The 15,798-nt window shown below is 41.4% G+C and overlaps 1 protein-coding gene across 5 annotated transcripts in view; it reads right to left on the reverse strand.

Annotated features, from left to right (window-relative positions):
* The window catches only part of TAOK3 (TAO kinase 3), a 139,767-nt gene that overhangs the window by 94,820 nt on the left and 29,149 nt on the right, over positions 1-15,798 (reverse strand). The window contains exon 2 of one of the 5 annotated variants that reach the window (XM_038373988.2): positions 4,590-4,649. The exons of the other annotated variants lie outside the window; for them this stretch is intronic. The gene's annotated coding sequence lies outside the window, so the exon portion shown is untranslated. The remainder of the gene's footprint in view (positions 1-4,589; positions 4,650-15,798) is intronic. 5 annotated transcript variants of the gene reach the window in all.

Raw genomic sequence — 15,798 nt, forward strand, 5'->3', positions numbered from 1 at the left:
ATCCTAAAAGCTAAATTTAGATTACTAAGAAATCTTAAAGGCCTATACAGTAACTTCCTCTGAAATGCTCTGGTTCCATACACAAGGCTAGCTATACAATGGGAACTTCCAACATCTCAGTGTGTAGATAAGATACTGTAAAAAGGAGGGTTAAAATTTATTAGACACTGGGGAATGCCTTAGGGAAAGAAGGGACTACTCCAAACCAGACTACTAACACAGAAAATTGATAAAAGTTTTGGAAGATGGCCGACAGGTGACAAGGAACACTAAGCTATCTTCTACAGATACCAGCAATACAACATTAATTTTAATCTGTAGTGAAGGATCAGACAAAAATTACTGAAATGAGGAGGAACAGGTTAAGATCAGAGGTACGTACCAGAAAACTAACAGGATTTGAAAGAAATAAAAGAAAAACTGCTATGTGCTCAAAAATAAAAATTAGAGACGTCTATACACCAATGTGAGCAGCAAATCCGTAGTGAACTGGAGTGCCTGGCAATGAGAGAGAACCTTGAAATAACAGGCATTACTGAAACATTGTGGAATGACCAAAAATAAATTGATGAGAAAACTACACAGGAAAGACAGACAGGGCTGTACCAATACTTGTGGAAGGGGATATTATTGGGTTCGATTTTTTACTATATTGGTTATTGTTGAGGTGTGGGCGTGGAACAGCCTTCGGGCTTGATTATAGTTGGACTGTATATTTATTTTTTGAGAAGGCACTTGCAGTGAGATTATATACTTTTTATATACAATAAATCTAAAAATAAATAGATCTGAGTGAGACTATTAGAATCTAATGCGTGTGGGCAAGGGTAAGGCACAGAAGACAATATTATTTACGGCAGTCAAAATCAAAACAGCCTGTGAGTAATTCTGAAGGGACCTAACCAAGTTCGGTAAATTAGAAACACAAAGGCAGATTAAATCAAATGCATACAACTGCACAGTAAATATACATTGCAAGGAATAATCTGAACTATTTCACACACACTGCTGAGTTCTAAATTAATTGTAGCCACGTAGGAATAAGGCCTCGGGGTCATTATGGATGGCTCTCTGAAAACATCTGCTCAATGCACAGTGGCATTTAAAAAAAAAAAAAAAAACCAAAAAAAAAACCCCTAAATGTTAAGATATGTAAATAGTCATAGAAAACAACACTGAGACTATTAAAATGTCATTACAGAAATGGGATGGTAAACTTGCACATCAAACATTCTATCCCATTTTGGTCATCATATTTTAATAAGAGATATAGCAGAAATGGGTGACAAAAAATTATTAGAAACATGGAGAGACTTCTGGATGAGGAGAGATTGAAAATTAACACTTTCGTGAGGAGACAAAGAAAGATCCCAACAGGGAATATAATATAATGAATGGAAAAAGGAGGTAAGTCATGCCGTCCTTTTTAATCTTCTCTCATAGTGTAGTATGCAGTATGGACCACAGGAGGAGAGGAGCCAACTCCAGTAACTGGGGAAGAGGAGCCACCTTCCCCCACCCTTGGGGGACACAGCCACTACCCCCCAAGAGGAGGAGACAAACAGGGATGGTGGTCGGGGATTCCCTTCTAAGGGGAAGGAGAGGCATCCATCTGCCCACCTGCCTTGACATCCTGGGAGGCATGCTGCCCATCTCCAAGATGTTACGGGAAGGTTGCTGAGGCTCACCCAGCCCTCTGACCACCACCTCATGCTGCTCATCCTCATGGGCACTAATGATAGCGATAGAATGACCCTGAGTACTAATGATAGTATGACCGTGAGCAAATCAGGAGTGACTACAGGTCTCTGGGAACAAGGGTGAAAGAGTAAGAGGCGCAGGTAATGTTTCCATCCATCGTCTGGACGGAGAGTACGGGGCCAGGCAGGGGCAGATGCATCCTGGAGATTAATACATGGCTGTGCACACAGCATCCACAGGAGGGTTTTGGCTTCCTCAGCCATATCGTGCTGTTCCATGAAGGACTGCTGAAAAGAGATAGATTCCCCCGACAAGGAAGGTGAAGAGCATCTTGGGACACTGACTTGACAATCTAGTGAAGAGGACTTTATACAGGTTCAAAGTGGGCAGGTGACAAAAGCCCACAGGTCAGTATAAAAAAAAATTACCTTGACAGAGGACTGGAAGTTGAGGGGAGGGAGGGGAAATGGAAAATTACAACAGCGTCAGTGGAGTAACTAGAGGAAAAACTGGGAAAATAAGTTCAGTATCTTAGATGTCTATACACAAATGCAAGGTGTATGGGGAACAAACAGGAAGAACTGCAAGTACCAGAACACAAGCAAAATCATGATATAATTGGCATCAAAGACTTGGTGGAATAAATCTCATGACTAGAATATTGGTCTAGAGGGACATAGCTTGTTTAGGAAGTGCAGGCAGGGAAAAAAGGGAGGAGGTGTTGCACTGTACATCAAGAACGTATAAACTTGCTCTGAGGTCCAGATGTAGGAGAGAGGCAGACAAGCTGAAAGTCTCTGGGTGAAGAGGAAAAAAACAGGGGCGACCCCGTGGTTCAGGTCCAATACAGACCATCAAATCAGAAGGAGGAGGTGGATGAAGCACTTCTAGAACTAACATATCCAAAACACAAGACCTGATAATAATAGGGGATTTTAGCTACCCAGGTATCTGTTGGAAAGGTAATATGTCAAAACACAAAAGCGTCCAATAAGTTCTTGGAATGTGTGGAGGACAACTTCTTGTCTCAGAAGGTGGAGAAAGTAAATCAGGGAGGATGCCATGTTAGATCCAATTACAACCAACAGGGAGAAATTAGCTGTGACCGAAAATAAAAGGCAATTTAGGTGAAAGTGATCATGAAATGACTGGCTTTGTGATTCTAAGGAAAGAGAGCAGTGGAATAGAGATAGTGGATTTTACAAAAAAAAGTAGAGTAACAAAATCCAATACCTAGTAGGTAAGGTCCCAAGAGAAGAGAGTCTCAGGGAAAATGGGATTCATGAGGGTGGCAACATCTCAAAGAAACAATATTAAAGCCATAAAAGCGCAAACATAGTACCTATCTAAAAAGGGGAACAAAGAGGACCCAGGGAATTACAGACCCATCACTTTAATTTTGATACTTGGAAAGATATTGGAACAAATTATTAAATCAAATTGTAAGCACCTAGAGGATAACACAGTTATAAGGAATAGCCAGCATGCATCTTTGGAGAACAAATCATGCCAAACCAACCTTATTTCCTTCTTTAACATGGATGGGGAAAAGTAGCAGGTATGATGTATCTCGATTTTAGTAAGGCTTTTGACAGTCCCAGGTGACAGTCTCATAAGCAAACTAGGGAAATGAGTTCTAGATGCAATTATTGTGAAGAGGGTGCACAATTGGTTGAAAAACCATACTCAGATTGTAGTTATCAACGGTTCGCTGTCAAACTGGGAGGATATATCCAGTGAGGTCCCGCAAGGGTCATTCCACCGTCTGGTACTATTCATCATTTTCATTAACAACTTGGATAATGGTATGGAGAGCACGCTTATACAATCTGAAGATTACACCAAGGTGGCAGGAGTTACAAATCCTTTGGAGGACAGGATTAGAATTCAAAATGACCTTGACAAATAGTAGAATTGGTCTGAAATCAACAAGATGAAATTCAATTAAGGCCAATGCAAAGTACTACACTTAGGAAGGAAAAATCAAATGCACAACCACAAAATGGGGAATAACTGGCTAAATTATAGTACTGCTGAAAAGAATCTGGGGGTTACAGTGGATCACAAATTGAATATAAACCAACAATATGATGCTGTTGCGAAAAAGGCTAATATCATTCTGGGGTATATCAACAAGAGTGTTGTACATTAAGACACGGCAACCAATTGTCCTGCTTTTCTTGGCATTGGTGAGGCCTCAACGGGAATATTGTGTCCAATTTTGGGCAACTCACTTGGAGAGATGTGGACAATTTGAAGAGAACCCAGAGGAGAGCAATAAAAAAAAGTAAAAGATTTTAAAAACCTGACCTATGAAGAAAGGTTAAAAAGGCACGTTTTGTCTTGAAAAAACAAAAAAAGAAAACTGAAAGGGGATCTGATAACAGTCTTCAAATATATTGTCATAACAGTTTCCCCACAGATTTGCTTAGGGTCCTCTTCCCTCATCCCAGAATTTAGCAGGAAACGGCATGACTCATCATGACCCAAAGCATTTAGTCTCCAAACAGTGGGGGTTTTGTTTTGTTTTTTAGGATTTCCTCCTTCCTTGGAAGATGTATGCCTGTTTGTACTATCTGGCCCTACACTGCTCAATAAACACACAAAGTCTGCAAAACGTTAGGTGTTTCTTTTAAAACATCTTTATTTCTTCCTCCTGACAAGAAATGATCTTTGCAAGCTATCAGAGGCTCTACTGCCTCATACAGTGACTGCCCTAGACAAACTGATTCCAACAACTTTAAGCCCTGAGAGTGAATTATAATTCATGTTGCAAATAATTCAAGAGCCCGCCTTCCCCTATATTTCTTTGACCAGTTTCCTATGCAACATACTTGACATCCCTAGGAAACAAAGAAAATCACTTTGTCCATTCTTTTTAAACGCACCAATTCCAGACACATTTTCTACGATTTCTTGGAATGGTCAGTCCTATTCCAAGTATGTTCCTGAAAAAAAAAAAAAAAGAATTCTGTTATAACCTACGACTCAGTCGAAGTTTGGTTACTATGTATAAATCACGGCCTAAGATACCAGGTAGTGTGATAACATGCCATCAAAAGTTTCATGGATATCGCAACCTGAAGGAGATGTAGTTCAAGGCTGACCCTCATTCACTACAATCAAGCAATAACAGCTGATTTTTATCAATCCAACAAAAGACTGATTGGCATTTGCATCCCTATGTTTAAGAAAGCTTAACAGTTCTATTTTACAACCATTATGTTCTTGTATCTGATTCCTGATGCAGCGGAAAGTATAGAAACGAACGGTGTCATTCACCTGAGACTAATCCACGGGTGCGCATTCTGTCAGTGTGCAGGTGCACAGTCTGGGCTTGTCTTCACTGCGACAGTTAACTCAAGTGGGAGTGGCCACTCTGCGAAATGCTCACACTGCACAGCATGGATCTGATTAGCAGCTGGTAAGTTGTGCTTACTGGAGCTTCAGCCTGTGAAGTGGCATCAATTCACTACTAGTTGAAGCTTCAGCAACCTTCAACCCAGACCCCCTAGGGGCAACTAGCTTGAATGTAAACTAACTAGAGATTTTTATACAGGCACAAGGAGTCTGATTATGGGCAACACTCCAGTTATACGCTGAGCTTACACTGCAGTGAAGACAAGTCCTTAGTTGGATATTTGTTTACTTACATATTGTGTTGTAAGGAAGTTTTCATTAAACAAAAACCCCACAATATCCCTGGGCCTCTTAAAAGGTAAAACCTATAACATAGGACTACATTTTAATAATAGCTCCCCTGTTCTATATGTAATGAGTCCCACACCTTTCCATGTCCATCGTATCACCATTACAGAAGTCTACCCGTGACCTTCATCTTGGCAACAGTCAAATAAAACTGTATCCAACAGGTTTCAGAGTAGCAGCTGTGTTAGTCTGTATTCGCAAAAAGAAAAGGAGTACTTGTGGCACCTTAGAGAGACTAACAAATTTATTTGAACGTAAGCTTTCGTGAGCTACAGCTCACTTCATCAGATGCATTCGTTGGAAAATACAGTGGAGAGATTTATATATACACACACACAGAACATGAACAATTGGTTTTATCATACACACTGTAAGGAGAGTGATCAGTTAAGATGAACTATTACCAGCAGGAAGGCGGGGGGGAGGAGGAAAACCTTTTGTGGTGATAAATCAAGGTGGGCCATTTCCAGCAGTTAACAAGGGTGTCTGAGGAACAGTAGGGGGTGGGGTGGGGGGACAAATAACATGGAGAAATAGTTTTACTTTATGTAATGACCCATCCACTCCCAGTCTCTATTCAAGCTTCTATTCTATTCCAACAGGCAGCACAATTAAATAATCGTTGTGCTACAATGAGTCACCACAAAAATCTAATACAAGCATAGCACTAAGGATAGAACGACAGAAGAGTCAACGTAAACATTAACATTTCGACCCAACTTAAGGTGAAAATGATCTGGACCAAGTGAAACTATTTTCCATATGAATTAGTCATAAATTTTATTAGACAGATTAGAGGCACGCCCAAGCCATATCATCAGTCCAGTGTCACACAACCAAGAAACTTTTCTAAGAAATATCAGATTCCTGTCCTTGCTGAATAAAAAGAGTGTAAAGTTCATTCATCAATAGACACCATGGTGTCCAATTTGTTAACTGTTCAAACTACAGACAAAAAGCCTCTGCGGAGTGCACATTCTCCCCCATAGCATCTATTGTGCAATTCGAGTTGGTAATTTTCATCGTGGGCAATTCAGACCTTCCAGGAAGGAGCAAAGTATGGTTGTTGAGAGGATGTTTTTTTAAAGTTTGTTAATTGAGTTGCTAATTCACAGAGTTGGGTAATTCAAAATGGGTCTCCTAGTTTTAGAGCAATTACTGCACTTCTGCTACACTGTCAACAGAACAGAACACGCCAAAGGATAATGGTTTCCTGCTGCTTGATAAAGATTCTGGGGTGCAAAGATATTTATTCAAGGAGCGAGCATGCATGATATGATGACATTTGTTTTGGGACACAACACGGGATTACAGCACACACACAAAATATACCTGGCCTTGCCTTGCAAAATTCTGTTCACACACTCTCCCAAGGAAAGTATTTTTTTCTAGAAGTGAGAGGAACCTCGTCAGTTTGTGCACTGTAAAGCTAGGGAAATAGATCTGGTGTCTAGGCTGGTACATTTTCATAACAATCTTGCAAGGCTGACCCAGCCCATTACCAGGCACTTATCACAAATATGTCCACTTGTTTTTGCATTCAGAACAGCACCACCTCCCTTTACAAAGCAGATCTATTTATAAGCACCACAGATGTTGTCAAATAGTTACAATGTTAAGTGAATCAAAGGACAATTCCACATACACACCCTCTAATTCTTTAATGAAAAACAGGAACCAAACTTAGGGTATGTGTTCACTAGCAACATTAAAGCACTTTAGCATGGCTGTGTAGTCGCAGCACCAGTGCTGGGAAAGAGCTCTCCCAGCGCTAGAGAGCTGTAAAAAACCCACCCCCCACAAATCTATGTTTTTTCACACCCGAGTGAGAAAGTTGCAGCGCTGTAAAGCGGCAGTGTAGAGAAGGCCTTACTCAACTCCAGCCTCTCTTCTCCTCTCCCTCCACTCTCTGTCAAGCAAGATAACCAACTGCTTCCCTGCTCCTGCTAATATCACCTTTCCCTTTTCTAGCAAATTCCATCCAAGAATCCCAAACATTAATTAATTAAGCTTAACAGCTCTCAGACATGAGCAGAGCTATAAAAAGGCTTCGGAACTGAGTGGCTGCAGAGGAGCTGGTAGCTGATCAAATTTTCAAGAGTTACAGTGACTACATTATGTAGAAGTTAGGACACTATCAGTTTTTAAAAGCCTTCAGTAATTTTAATACGTACCTGAGGCATGCTGAACTGTCCCTCTTTCACAGATGGGGAAAACAAGGAAAAGGGAAGTTAAATAACTTGTCCGAAAAACCACAGAAGCAATCGGTGGCAGAAGTGGAAAGAGGAGCCAGTCCTAAGTCTTCACCAAAGGATTTTGCTCTATATTGCCTGACAATATATATATATTTTCAGTGTCGTGTATATATATTTTTATAGACACTGAAAATTTACTGGAAGCTTCTAAAAATAGCTAATTCCACAGTTCATGAGTAATGCAGTGACTGGAACTCAGGAAAATTTTTTATCAAGCAGATTTAAGTCCTTTTATTTTGCTATGAGTGTCATTTTAGGCAGGGCTCAGCAAATTGGGTGATCTTGCCTGACTGTTGAGGTAAGTTCTATGGGTGGAGGCATGTTACCAATAGGGAAGCTCCCTGAAAACAAAACAATTAAAGATATGAAGAACACAAAGACTTAGCTAATAAAATATCAGTATGATTCAACGTTTGACATGGCATATATATGGTGTTCTGAATCCCAAAGGAGCCCACAGCACATAATTAACATGGTGCTCAAACTTATTACATAAGAGGGCCACATAAACCTAAGCACAACCTTGGGAGGGCCAAACAAATGGTTTCATATGTATTTAGATCGGTTGTTTCTATGTACAGTATTGCCTGTTTAAAAACAAATGAAGAAATGAGTGCATAAAACATGTATGATAGAAAACAGGAAAAATAAGTATAGAACACAAAACTAAAACGATGTAAACATGATGACAAAACGCTCATGAATCGGCCGTTAGTATAATTGTGTGGAAGCAGCCTGTGGGCCTTATGAAATGCTCTGGTGGGCCGTGCACGGCCTGCGGCTGTAGGTTGGGCACTGCTGATATGCAGCAACTGGCAGTGTGCAGAAAGCAGCCAGATCAATCTACCACATACAGTTAAGAGGAGAAATTCTGGCCAAGGAGACTGGGGCAAACCCCTCCCCCTAAGAATGTAGCATGGACAGTATCTGCACTGGACTGATAACTCCTGTTTTATAGGTGGCCTTTGAAAGATTTACACAGAAGAAGCTGCATGGAGCTAGCTTTATCAACGTCAAAAAGAATGAAGAGCAGACTCAACCGTACTGGCATATCTATGAGTCTAGGAACGTCAAACCTGATGCTAAAATATTAAGCAGTTCCCTCCACCTGCAACTCCTCCCTACCGCTGTTGTAACACTCTCCAGTATGGGGCTCTCTTTCACAGTAGAAAAACAGCATAGCGTTGTGGTTCTCTAGCCACATAACTCGCAGGACAATACTCGGATCATAGGAAGTACAATATCCTTGTGGATATTTATGAGTCTGGAAAAAGCGTACTCCAACCATATATACAAATATGCCACAGAACCTAACATTTCCACTCTGGGTTTATTTTCATTATTTTGTGGATTTCATAATTCCACGAACTTAAGTTTACTGCACAAGTGTTGTGCAAAGATCAATATGAACGTGGAAGGGACAAATATAAAGCTTGTAACCATTTGTCAGTGATGCTGCAGATACAAATGTGGTTTAAACTGAAAACGAAGGGGCTTACTTACACCATATCCACACTAGGTGCTTGCACCAATTTAACTACAGATAAACCAGTTCAAGTTTCCATAATCTATGCAAGCCCCAGTCAGTAAAACTCATTGAAAAATGAGGGATAAAGTTGGGGAGGGAAGTGACGTCTTCAATAAAAGTGATGCCTCCTGCTCTTCAATAAAAAATGTTCACAAATGTTATCATCCAAATTTTGATCCCCTCTGCAGCCTGTGAAATGACTTCAGAGCAAAGGGCTATAGAAGAATTGTGTTTATACGAAATAATATCTTCTCTGTGGATCACAGATGTGTCATCATTCCAGATTGAAAGAAACAGAATACATGGCACAAGCACACACAGCTCTCACTCAGATACAGGCAAGAGCTGAGCTCCAGCTAACATCTTTGCATGTAGAAGATGATGAAACACTAAGGAAGCAAAACTCAGCTGTACTCAGTTATTCTTCTGTACTCTGAATACACGTAGTGGAGTAAGTTGTTTAAGCAACTTTTATATCAGTTGCCAAAACAACTAAGGTCTTCTTAAAAAGTGGGAATTGGACCCCCAGATATCAAGATTGTTATCACAGTGAGCACCATCGTGCATCTCCAGACCCAGTCAGATTAATATCCAACTGCTGGTCCTTGTCAAAAGCTGGGCGAAGAGGAAACACCATCAGAAAGCGGAAGTGCACCATAATGCTGCTAACTTCAGATTACAACACCAAGGTAGAACAGAGGCAGCCTTTATAGCTTTCACTTGTGTATGCTATGCAAAGAGCAAGAGAAATAGTGTTGAGTGGGGAGAGGAGTATGTTGAAATCACCCTCTGCAGAGACCTTTGGCACCCAGTTATCTTTATGGGGATTCAAAAATTTCAGGAACTACCATAAATGTTCTGAAAGCAGGTGTCATCTGTTTCTTCCAGTATGAATCATAATAAACTCCCTTCAGTATATGCCCTGTCATTTACTATTAACTCATCGGGTGGCGAGTGACAGGCTACATTCAGATACTGCATTTATGACAAATAATCCTACTTTCAGGCTACAGAAGGAAATGTTTTCTTTCAATAAATGCACGTATGCTAGTTTTTGACTATGCTGATCACAAATTTCAATTGAGAAATTTAATTGCAAACACACAAAACAAAGCATCTTTGGATAATATTGCCCATCTTAACTAAATTTATGCTACTTAAATAAAGAACTACATTTGAGAATCAAAAGGATTGCAAGAAACAAGAAGGAAATGTAATTAAGTACATCTCATGGGTTTAAACCTTACTTTATTCCCCTTATCTCCAACACAAACATATTGGGGAGAGATCCATCATTAATGGGGGCTATTTGCATTTTCTAAATGTGTACCATTAACTGGATTGGTGTTAAATCTAGTCCCTCATGAAATCCCTCTCCTACAAGCCTAGAAAAAAGTAACAAGTTCAGTTTCAGGAGTCTCTTTTCTCCCCATTCAAACCGTGAGTGATAAACCCCAAGCCATCCTTATCTTCACCCCCAATTTCCATATGCTTACTCCTTTTCCCCCCACCCTCCAACACCTGGCATCGCCACAATGATGTTTTTAACTTGCCCTGCTGCGGAAGGCTAGACACAGCGTCTATAGAACCTGTCTATTATACTCTTTCCATCAGGTGCTTGACAGTGAAAGGGAAAGCTCCCAAACCCTTTCCCCAAAGACTAAATATGCAACTGTAATGGCTTCTGGGCTGGCCAGGGGAGCAAATGCCATCCTGTCCTGAACTTGAATACACAGCTACTAGACTGCTGGGCCTGGCCTTTGCTTTTAAGGAGTCTCCCATCACTCCACTATCATGAGCATTTCCTGGCACTTGTAGAGAGCACCATCAGAACAGATCACCTCGCCTGTGCTCTAGGTGAGACATGCTAATTGGTTCATACAGCTTGGATTTTAAAGTTCAGGTCCACTCAGATAAGCAGAAAGAAAAGGAGTACTTGTGGCACCTTAGAGACTAACAAATTTATTAGAGCATAAGCTTTCGTGAGCTACAGCTCACTTCATCGGATGCATTTGGTGGAAAAAAAAAAAAAACGAATTAGTCTGCGAATACAGACTAACACGGCTGCTACTCTGAAACCTGTCAGATAAGCAGGTGACCCTGGAGGGAGGGCACCCAACCTAACTTTACCAGTACTGTAAAAACCATTTTGACCGCAGTAGTAACAGACAAATTTTTTTTTTTAGAGAAACAAGTTGGGAGAGGTAATATCTTCTCCTGGCCCAACTTCTGTTGGAGAGAAAGACAAGCTTTCAAGCTCGATTTCAGCTTGTCTCTCTCACCAACAGAAGTTGGGCCAGGAAAAGATATTACCTCACCCACCTTGTCTCTCCAATATCCTGAGACCAACACAGCGACAACACTACTGTGTATCACTATTCTCTTGTCAGACATCCAACTCCAAGCCATCCCTTGACAAATTATTTTAAATGGTTTTGATTTGCCTGGATATAACCACCCACTCTTTGATGATCCTACTGTGGGGAGGATAGGCAGGCAAAATACAGGATACCCATGAACATGTATAGCCAGAGTTTGCATACGTGCTTTTATTATTTTATTTTATTATTATTATTTTTATTATTATTTATTTTATTATTGATAATTAACTGCATAGTATTACTGATTAGAAATCTGAGCTGAGGCAGTTTCTCATGATTCAATAGCCAGTGCTCAAAAACATTCATATGCTAGTGCACAATTCCCCACATCTTGTGGTAAACCAAGGACAGTGCCAGATGATCCTTTAAGGGGCTAGAATTACTCCGTTGTACTAGCCTCACCTTGAGAGCATGAGATGGCCTTCTTGAATTACCAAGACTCTGACACAAATCATTGGGTGAATTAGAGAAATTATAGCTTAGATCGTCAATAACGTATCTCTAGAAGGAACAAGCCAGAGAACGACCCATCTCCATTAGCAGTTTTTCTTACAAAAAGAGAATTCAATTATAACTGAAGATGACCTACATGGCAATCTATTCCTTGCTTTTCACCCTATGGACAGTGGCAAGAGGGACTCAGCACTTGTATTAGAGGATAAAAGGCCGTATCTGCACACTCTGGTGCAAACCGTGCAGCAAGAGGGGCCCAGCTTCTCTGTACTCCTTGTTTGGAGTAGCTGGGGCAAGACAGCTGGAGATTTCTCCATTCCCTTCCCCATCTAACTAGTGGCAACTTCTCTCCTCTTCCTCCTCTGTACAGTGAGAGGGTGGTTGGTCTTGCAGTTACAGCACGGGGAGTCAGATACCAGGTTCAGTTCTGGCATCACACAGACTTCTTGTGTCTCCTTGGGCAAGTCACTAACTCTCCGTGCCTCAGCTTCCCATCTGCACAATGGGAATACTACTTCCCTTCTCTCAACCAAAATCTGCCAGCTCTGTGCAGACTGTAAGCTCTTTGGGGCAAGGACGGTCTCTTACAAATGCATTTGTACATTCCAAGAGAATTAGCACCAAAGCATGAAGATTCACTGTAAGTAAAAGACCAGTGGAGCAATTTGGAACTTTCACAGCACTCCGCTACTTAAAAAGATTCATATTCAGCATTCATGGGCTTTGCCACATAACCAACTTTGTATTTTCATCAAGGATTTCAGGACACAAGACCAAACACTAGAATAACTGGTAAACATGACTAGAATACAGATAAAATACAGTTTTATTATGTACACAATATGTGTGTCTTATTCTTTAATACTCACACTCAGCGATATGGTCAAAGTTTTTCAATGAACTAATCACATCCCATCTTCTCTTTAACACCACACTCCAATCAGGACACTTTCAAAGACATCAGGCTTTGGTGTAAAGTAACTAGAATTCTTTGTAAACACAAGATAAACTAGCATTCTGTGCTCAAGTACCAAATCATTGCAATCAGCAGCACTAACAAAAAGGAGAGAAGCTTGCATTACAGCAAGCTACAGCTGCTTTTAGTTTTGAAGCAGAATATCAATTATAGCAGCTTTTGCCTCTTAAGCTTGACTGAATGCTGCTGCTTTGTAATTAGAAGCCACAGGACACCTGAAAACAGAGTGATCTTATCTAATTGCTAACTCAGATGTTTAAAACTAAACTCTTAATTATACATCACTGAAAAATGAAAAAACAACAACCCACAAACATAAGAATTGCCATACTTAATCAGACCATCAATATATCCCGTCTAATCCAATATTCTGCCTCCAAAATTATCAGTACCACATGTATCAGAGGAAGGCTCAAGACATTCTATAATTAAGCAATAATGCTAAGCCACCAAGAGGAACTAGTGAATGGGGGGGCAGTAAACAGGAGAGTCTCAGAGGGAACAAGCACTAATTCTTGGGGAGTGGGTGAGCTTGTTTGTGTCTTGGTTTTTTCTTTTGGCTTGCTTAAAGTTTACAGTGTGATCTGTTGGGGACTGTGTGGGAGTGGGAGCCAGAGGCCTAGTAGCTGCTAGATGAGTGTGCACTAGCAAAGCTTTAGCCTCCTGTCCTTTGATCATCCTTGTGATCACCCTTCCTCAGTTAGGGTTAGGGATTTAGGAGAGAAGGGCGTAAGAGCCAGAGGCTAAGCAATCAAGGGGAGCTAGCGAACAGGGGAGTTTGAGAGGCAGTTTGTAGGAGGGGAACAAGAATAAAAATCAGCATGCTTTGGAAAGGCTGCATCGCCAGTGCCAACACTGCTCCTGGCTCCTCCACATGCACCTATGTCCAGACAGAGGCCCAACCACCGATACCTCTATTCAGCTCCTGGTGTGGCTTTGCAGAGACAGTGGCCGGCATTTTCCCATCATAGAAAGCCAGGCTGGGGAGACCATCCAGTGAGAGATGTGTCGACTGGTAGAATCTCTTTGGAAGCAGGTGGGAGTGCTACAGGAGGTGGTGGCTGGGCTGAGGAGTACTCGTGCACACGAGGAATTCATTGAAAACAAGAATATGGAGACCTCCAGGATAGAGAAGAAATCCAGCTGGAGAGGATTGCACTAGCACCACCAAGGGAGGAGGGAACAGTTCCTTCACAGGGAGGAAGCTGACTACTGGTTACTTTGGCACCATGCAGTGCTCTATCCCTGCCCCCAACCCACCGTCCGTAGAGATTAAAAACAGTATGCTGCCCTGGCAATGAGGGATGAGGCATCTCCCCCAATGGTGGAGGAGGAGAAGCCATGTAACCCCAAAGGCTACCAGGATCAGAGTCTCCACTCTCAAAAGGAAACAAAGGGTGGTGATGGTGGTGGTGGTGATTGACTCCATTCTAAGAGGGAAGGAGGCATCCATTTGCCATCCTGCTGTGGCATCCCCGGAAGTGTGCTGCATGCTAAGGGCCTGTATCCGAGATGTTACAGAAGGATTGTCAAGGATCATTCGGCCCAGTGACTACTACCCCACGCTGCTCATCCACATGGGCACAAACGTACTGCAAGGCATGACTCTGAGCAGATCAGAAGTGACTACAGGGCTCTGAGCCACCAGGACCATGGGATGCTGTTCCGAGAAGAAGGACTGCTGAGCAGAGATGGGGTGCACCTATCAAGGAAGGGGAAGAGCATCTTCAGACAAAGACTGGGTATCCTAGTGAAGCTGGCTTCAAATTAGGTTGGATGGGCCAGGGGACAAAAGCCCACAGGTAGGTCCAGAGCATGGAGACCCGGGTGAAGGGTCAGAATCTGGAGGGAACATGGGAAATGAGGGCAAGGACAAAGGAAAGATGAGGGAATATAGAGGGGAAATTTAATGAACACCTTAGATGTCTGAATACAAATCAAAGAAGTATGGGGAAATCAACAGGGATAACCAAAAACACTAACGAATAATCACAATTACAACATAAGAAGCATGACAGAAAATTGGTGGGACCATTCACATGACTGGAATATTGGTACAGAACAGTACATCTTGCTCAGGAAGGACAGGCAGGGGAAAAGGGAGGAGGTGTTGCCTTTTATATCAAAGATGTATTACACTGGCACTGAGGTTGAGACAGAAGTGGGAGGCAGACCTGTTGAAAGTCTGTGGGCAAGGATAAAACGGGTAAAAAACAAGGGTGGTGTTATGGTAGGAGTCTACTACAGATCACCCAACCAGGAAGCAGAGGTGGATTAGGCTTTTTTTTAAACTACAAAATTATCCAAAACACAGGAGTTGGTGGTGATGGGGGACTTCAACTTCCCAGACATCTGTTGGGTAAATAATACAAAGGGGTAGAGATTAACCAACAAATTCTTGGAATGCATTGGAGATAACTTTTTATTACAGAAGGTGAAGAAAGTGACAGGAGGGAAGCTATTCTAGATTTGATTCTGTCGAACAGTGAGGTACTGATTGAGAATTAGAAGATTTGGAATTGGAAGGCATCTTAGGTGAAAGTGGTCATGGAATTATAGAGTTTATGATTCTAAGGAATAGTAGGAGGGGAAATAGACTAAAGACAATGGACATCAGGCAGGCATACTTTAGCAAACTTAGAGAATTGGTAGCACCAACTGGGAAGCAAGTCTAAAGGAAAAAAAAAGTCTTTTAAAGAGACATTAAAGGGCACAAAAACAAACTCTCCCAACACACAGGAAAGATAGGAAATATGCTAAGAAGCCACGCTGGCTTAACCAGAAGATCTTTAATTA

Source organism: Dermochelys coriacea, chromosome 15 (assembly GCF_009764565.3).
Source record: "Dermochelys coriacea isolate rDerCor1 chromosome 15, rDerCor1.pri.v4, whole genome shotgun sequence".
Taxonomy (NCBI): domain Eukaryota; kingdom Metazoa; phylum Chordata; order Testudines; family Dermochelyidae; genus Dermochelys; species Dermochelys coriacea.